General features: G+C 34.0%; 1 pseudogene; it reads right to left on the bottom strand.

Annotated features, from left to right (window-relative positions):
* Positions 1–4,161: 4,161 nt before the first annotated feature.
* LOC128567403 (BRCA1-A complex subunit Abraxas 1-like) lies at positions 4,162–6,728 on the bottom strand (annotated as a pseudogene).
* Between the last annotated feature and the right edge of the window lie 1,262 nt (positions 6,729–7,990).

Raw genomic sequence — 7,990 nt, 5'->3', positions numbered from 1 at the left:
AATGTGTCAAATGGTTTATGAAGTGAGTGTATGATGCCCCATAATCATATCATTGTATACACTTATGATTTAATAAAAAAATTAAAAAAAAAAAAAAAAAAGAAGATTGAAGACAAAAAAAAAAAAAGAAACTGTGGTATATATACACAATGGAATACTATTCAGCCATAAAAAGAATGAAATCCTATTGTTGGCAGCAACGTGAATAATCCTGGAGGACATTATGTTACCTGAAATAAACCACGTACAGAAAAACCAGTTTCACATGTTCTCATTCATATTTAGAAGGTAAAAAGTTAATCATAGAAGTAGAAAGTAGAAGAGTGGTTACTAGAGTCTGGGAAAGGTAGAGGGTGGGAGGATAGGAAGAGTTTGGTTAATGAAAACAAAATTATAGCTAAATTTTGAGGATAAATTCTAATGGCCTATAGCATTGTAGGATGACTACAGTTAACAAAAATTTATTATATATTTTCAAAGAGCTCTAACACATTATTTTGAATATTACCAACACAAAAAATAATAAAACTTTGAGATGACAGATAAACTAATTATCCTCATTTGATTAGTGCAGATTGTATCAAAATATAATCTACTCCATAAACATGTACAAGTTTATGAGTTAATTAAAGAAAGAACAAGTAAAATATTTCAAGTTAAAATGTTTAAGATCTTCTTGAACTTTCCTTGCATGTGAGCTATAAAACAAAACATTAGTTAATACCTTACCTTTGTGGCACACTTCAAATAAAAACCCAATTCTTTTGATAAATTATAATCTACCCCTCACAAGAATGAATGCAAAATAAATCCAATCAACATAAATTGCAATAGTAGATGCTCTGTTACTTTTGATTTTGATATAGATTATTAACACAATAGAATTAATTTCTGATATGTGTTGGTTTATTCTAAAATTAATAATTCATGGTAGATCTCCAATAATAGACATCTCTTTTTACATAGGTCATCATAACATATGAAAGATAAGCTCACCTTTTCAGTAATAATGAAAAACTCATTGGGATATGTAATATGTAAAATTACATAAAAGACCAAATACTGAGCTTTGAAGGATACTTTATAAGATAAAGATAGTAAATTTTTGCCCAAAGAATAGTATAGTCAGTAGGAAAGAGGAGAAGAAAGATGAGTAGCATCATTTTGGTTTGAACAAATTTTAAGCTGTAGTTGATGGCAAAAGTATTGAGAATAAAAGAGAATTACTGAATTTATCAAGAAAAGAGAAAAGGTATAACTTTTAAGAAACTAATATCAATATGTATGGGAAGGATAACAAGGGATAAAGTTAGATTTTTAAGGAGTTAAAAAAATATTTAATGCAGAAAATTATTATAGCCAACACAAGTCATATGATACAGATTTTAGTTAATCTGTATTAACTATAGATCAATCTGTTAATAAATTAACTTGTATTAATCTAGTATCCACCCCTTTCTTAATTTTAGGTAAAAGACTACATATGCAAGGCATATTTTCAGATCAGTGAGTTTATGTGATCAATTTCTGGCTAATGAGATGTAATAGGAAGTGTGGAAAATCTCCAGGAAGAACCATGAAGTCTCCTTGAAGAAGCTGGATAGTGTGAACTCTTTAGTTATTTTCCTCTTTTCTCTACTGCTGGCCTGGATGCCAGAATAATGGCTGGAGCAATAGCAGCTCTCTTAGACCAAGAGGGTGACCTTGAAAATAAAGTCATGAACTAAAGAAGGCAGAGTAGAAACAAGAGCCTGGGTTTGTTGAAGGCACTGCAGTGCTGCCATACTGTTTTTAGATTTCGAGTTCAGCTTTTTTACATAAAAGAAGAAATAAACTATCATTTTTAAGAAAATAGTATCTTTCATTTCTGTTTTATGCAGCTGAACTTCATCTTTCTGATAAGGTTGATTCTATATCTCCAAGATTCTTGAGATTCTTTAAAGTGTCTGCCAAAGGGAAAGAGAAAAGAAAACTATGATTTGACTCACTGGGTCTTCTACACACGTAACAGAGAATTGTTCTACTTTTATTTAAGAAGAGAAAACATGTCATGAATACTTCTCTAGTTGTTTTCTTTTCTTTTTTTTTTTTTTTGTGGTTTTTGGCTGGGGCTAGGTTTGAACCCGCCACCTCCGGCACATGGGACCGGCACCCCACTCCCTGAGCCACAGGCACCACCCTCTCTAGTTGTTTTCTTTCTCCCCCCACTGTTAGTGAAAGTATGTGTGGTCCAACCAGAGGTATCCTGAAGCATGTGGGCCCAGTTATACTGTGGCAACAAACCACCACCAGAATTTCAATAGTGTAAAGCAATGAAACTTATTTCTTGCTCACTGTACATGTCCAGCTCCAACATGGACTGACTGGGGCCTCTTTTCCATGTAGTAATTCCACACTATAGAGAAAGAGAATGGGCAAGAGAGTTGGGCACCAGTGTTTACTGCTGGTGACACACATTATTCCCTCACATTTCATTTCCCTGACTGTGGCTAATACTATGAAATGAAGAATTATATTCCTCACATTCACAAATAGAAAAGAACTGGCTATTCAAGAGTATTAATAAAATTGACTGCCCTATTAAAAAACAAAAGAATCTATGTGAACATATTTAATGCACTATAAGGTATTTATCTTGTGGTAATTGAAGTTCCATTTTAATTAATTAAATTTCTTTAGAAACATTTTCCTTCAGAAATTATAAAATGAAACATTTCTAGATGAGAATTTCTATAAGATTAATCTCTCTTTGGCAAGCAAATGGTAATTTAACTGAAAAATAACAAGCAGATGAACCCTACATTTTTTTTTTTGTGTGTGTGTGTGGTTTTTGGCCAGGGCTAGGTTTGAACCCGCCACCTTTGGCATACGGGACTGGTGCCCTACTCCTTGAGCCACAGGCGCCGCCCAATGAACCCTACATTTTAAAGATTCACAGACACACAAGTTTATTCATCCATTCATTTTGCAGATGCTGATTAAGAATTTGCCAAGTGCAGTTCAGATAAGACCCTGAAATCAGGGAACAGGGGAAAAGATTTAAGAAGGAGAAGTGGACAGGAATCAAATATTTCTAAAATTCTCCGTCAAAATTGTACTCAGAATACAGTGACTATATTATAGCCTACAAATACATGTAAATTATCAGATAGCTAGTTCTTGAAAACTAATTACATCATTATGATTAAAAATATTGAGCGTCTCATAAAAAATATTGCTGACATTTATCCCAATTGAGGAATTAAAAAAAGAATATATGTAAGTAAAGGAGTCAAAATCCTGGGGATAAGTTACTGAACAGGCTTTCCTGACCAGGTGATTCTAGCGCAGAGCATAAAAATTTGCAATACTGACTTAACAATATGTCTGTTTTTCACAAAATAGAAGATTCACCAGTATTCTATTTCCAGAGACATCAATCTAATATCTTTTGTTTTCTTAAGATGGTGTTTATCGTGCTGTTCTTTGTAAGGTATCACTACAGAACAATCTCTTATGACAGATTCATAGCAATATAAGGTAACATTTCAAATAATAAGGTGGGGAAAATATCTGATGGGAAAACCCTCAAAGGAAAGACTGCCAATTATGTGCTCTGAATGTGTTGGCCTACTCATTCTGGAAATACTGAAAAAGTAGTTTTCCCCATTCTGAGTATTTTCTTAGGATTGATAACTTGCAATGCAAATATTAATTCAAAGAGTATGAACATAAATAAAAATAAATAAATTCAGTACACACTTTACAATTGTTTCCATAAAAATATACTAGTTTGTACTTTGATATGGAATGAGTATTAATAGTTCTTATTTTGGTTTAAAAACTTTATCAAATATTAGTTATTTCTTTGCTGTTTATTTGATTTCACTTATTTTTCCTGTTCAGAAACCACATTATTGTTTAATTATGTTTCTAGCATTAAGGTTTGCTTTTCTCTCTTGCCTTTACCCTAGTTAATTAGCATTTTCATTATTTATCTTTTTTTTGCGTTAGAAGTTAGGCTTTATTGCAAATATGTGAACACAGTTAAAACGAATTACCTTATCTATGTATTACTAAGAATAGCTGAATATAGTAAAAACAAAGGAATATATCTGAATGTATATATGTATTACTGCAAGTAGCTGAACATAGCAACAATAATCTTTTGGGTTAAAAGGATCAAAATGTAGAAGACTGTGGATATTCATCTGAACCCTTCATTTTCTCAATCTCTTCATCTGTTTCTGGGCTACTTATTGTGATTGCTTTTTCTTGGTTACTACTATCAGTATCTATTTTAGATCGGTTGTTTTCTATCTCTAACAGCTGTGATTTCTTGAATTGCCATCCATCATCTGTGTCTAAACATTTACGCTTAACTATTTGTGGTGTACTAGGTGGACTATTTTCAGGAATGTCAGTGTATTCTACCGTTAAGGTCAGGTTGTCCATCACATTAAGGTGGTGGTTGATGTTACAGCTACTTTTAGAAATATGCCTACTTTTGCACCTGGTGCTTTGTCTCAGAGGTGGGATGCAGATCTTCGTGAAGACTCTGACCAGTAAGACCATCACTCTCGAGGCTGAGCCCAACAACACCATTCAGAATGTCAAGGCAAAGAGCCAAGACCAGGAAGGCATCCCTCCTGACAAGCAGAGGCTGATCTTGGCTGGGAAGCAGCTGGAAGATGGTCGCACCCTGTCTGACTACAACATCCAGAAAGAGTCCACCCTGCACTTGGTCCTGCGCTTGAGGGGAGGTCTCTAAGTTTCCTGTTCTAAGCTTTCAACAAATTTCATTGCACTTTTCTTTCAATAAAGTTGTTGCATTCCTCCCTCCCCCCCCAAAAAAAATCAAAGAGATAACATATGAATGAAGAAATTCACAATCCGGAGAAAAGGTCCGCAAAGCTTGACAAAGAAAAATGTTCTCCTGAGGGTCTTTTTGGACATTGTTCTCTTGTATTGCTTGAGCCTGTTTTCGTTTTAATCTGTTCATATCATTTTCTCTACGGCTTGCTCACTGTGTTCCACTTTTTTATATACACTCTTTAATTCCTCTTGTAATGAAGCATACGTTTTGTTTATCTTGTGTATCTCCTTTAAAGATCCACCATCTTCAAAAAATTCAGAGCTGTGTGTTTTTACTGCTCGGCTAAAACCAGAGGACATGCAGGAAGCTGATACTGTTTTATAACCCAGTTGTTCCGACATGCCCAGATTGCATGCAACCACTAATGGTACCCTGTGAAAAAGTCTTTTTTGAGGTTTATATAAGGCATGTTCTAGCTGATGAGTAGAGAGAGTAGCTTTCTGTTATTATACTTGGTGTTAATAGCAGAAAAACAAGATCTTGGCCTGAAAAATGCTTCTGTAAGTTTTTGTGAAGGAGCTTCTCTCTGAATGTCACACTCTGATCTGAATGACGACGGAATTTGTACCAACCTACCACAGTCTAAAAAGCATGGAATAGATTTCTGAATGTCAATTGTATGAACAACTTCAACGTCATCCATTTGGGAATCTGTAATGCTATTCTGGCTTCACCTTTCACTTCCCCAAGAAAAAATCCTTCCGTGTCCGAGTCGGTGTTGAGGTGCTGGAAGCTGAGCGCGCCAAGCACAAAGCCCGAAAACACCGCCGCGGTTCTCTCACGAGACTTCCAGGCCGCAAGAAAGAACCGGCATTATTTACCTTTTTAAACTATAGGTTTTGAAGGTAACAACTGTCTTCTACATTTTTTAAACCAGAATAATGAAATGTCATGGTAAATCTGGTGTGACTGTTTCTAGAATGAATTGTTACTATGATCGTTCTTACCTTTAAAACATCTGATGAATTTGCTATGGATTAACACGATTTTCAAAATAAATTTTGTTTAGACAACTAATCGTTTAATAAAAACATAGCTACTTTACCTTTATGATTTTTTCCTGCTATATTCAAACTTTTTGATTAAAAATTTCATAATTTTTGACCAGGTGCGGTGGCTCACGCCTGCAGTCCTAGCGCTCTGGGAGGCCGAGGCGGGTGGGTTGTCTGAGCTCAGAGGTTCGAGACCACCCTGAGCCGGAGTGAGCCAGAGTGAGACCCTGTCTCTACCAAAAAAAGCTGGGTGTTGTGATGGGCGCTTGTACTTCCAGCTATTTGGGAGACCCAGGGCAAGAGAATTGCTAAAAGAAGAAAAGAAAAATAAAGAAAACAAAAAAAAAAAACCTTCAAACTAAGATGAGTAAAAGCCAATTGAAAGCAAAATTAAAAAAATAATAAAAATTTCACAATTTTTTATTCCTACTTATTAAACTACAACAGTTCAGTTTAGCAGGAACCATTCTTTACTAGTAGATTGTGAACAGAAAATAATTTTTATTTCAAAATTGAGTGTTAGTAAACGACTTTGGCATAGCATTGCTGTACTGATTTGTTCAATTGCTATCATCTCTAGTTTCCTGTGAGTGATTGCTTTTCATAACACCCAGTTTTATATCAATATAGATAAAGGACAGAAAAGTTTCATAAGAATCTATAAGTAAATAATTTCAAGGCATGAATGCTCTTTACAGAAGACCTTTTTTATTTTTTTGAGGAGAAAGAAACAAACCAGTTTATCAGTTTGCCAGCAAATGAGGAAGCTGGTAGACTCCTGTCTCAAATATACCACTGTCTCCTCTTTGAACTCTTTTTAAAGGCCCTACAGGAGTGACAGCAGTAATGGTGCCATTCCCTAAGCTTTCATTGTGTGCCATGCTAGTGGTGCTATATACACCACTCTATTCTAGCCTCTCAAACACTCTGAGGTGGGGGGGTTCATAATGACCAAAATTTTGTAGTCCTTCCTGTGTGCTAGTGGCTTTTCTCAGGACTTTACATATATTAACTCACTTAATCCTCATGTGTTGGGTATTATTTTATCCCCATTTTACAAAACTAAGGCATAAGGAGATTGAGATCTTGGTCAAGGTAGCCTAAGTGCAAAATGTAGAGATGAGATTCACATCCAGAAAGTCTGGCTTTAGCGTCTTTGCTGTTATATTTTATATATCCCTTTCTATATATTTTGAATATATTTTAAAATATCTTTTTAAATTTTTAGTCAATTGTCTCTTACAATTAAAAAAATCATCTCTATTACAAACTTTTAAAGTCTACAGTGTAGAACATTCTTTATATATACAATCAATCTTACTTAACATATACACATATATACATATATATGTAATTTGTTCTCTTGTTTATGTTAGTGACTCTTCTCCTTTTAGAGATTTAATCAATTATCCACACATATATCTGACAACGATGGTTCTTTTTTTTATTTATTTATTAAATCATAGCTGTGGGATGGTTCTGATAGGTGGGTAACAAACTGTTCTTTATTAAGCAATTGTGATATTAAAAAAAATCATGAAAAAAATTGCAACTGTGCCTAAGTGATCCACATGCAAATTAATTGCCCTTCATTATAGTATAGATGAAAATAAAATAAAGCTGAAAAAAGGTGAAAAAAATTTGAATAATTTTGCTTTATGAGTAATGTTGCATTTGAACATGCAACGTTTTTCTATATAATTAAAACCATAAGTAAATCTAAGCTAAAAAGCAATTCCATAAAAAAATACTAACAACTGTACTGGTGTCTTTACAGACATCATCTCATTTCAAGCCAGATTTTATGTCCTTGCTCAAGAGGAGAAAACTGAATGTCAGAAATGTCAGAAAAGTTATAAAAATATCTGCAATTTGAACTCGGGTCTCTCTGACTTTGTAGCTCAATTTCTTTCAACTATGTCTTGCTGCTTTTGTGGTAATCACAAAGCAAGCAAACATTACTCTGGATATGGATATTAAAATGGAAAATTCTAATGATCATTGGAAATAGAAATGTTAAATGAAAGAGATATAAGCTTTTAAATCTTGTAGGGGGAAGTGCAGAATTTAACTGGCTATTTTGAAATATATTCCATCTTACAGTTTTCAATCAATGCTTTTATTGTATCATAATAACATCCCC

The sequence above is a fragment of the Nycticebus coucang genome, chromosome 16 (assembly GCF_027406575.1).
Source record: "Nycticebus coucang isolate mNycCou1 chromosome 16, mNycCou1.pri, whole genome shotgun sequence".
NCBI classification, from domain to species: domain Eukaryota; kingdom Metazoa; phylum Chordata; class Mammalia; order Primates; family Lorisidae; genus Nycticebus; species Nycticebus coucang.
The sequence above is the reverse complement of the archived record's forward strand: the minus strand, read 5'-3'. Positions and strand labels throughout refer to the sequence as shown.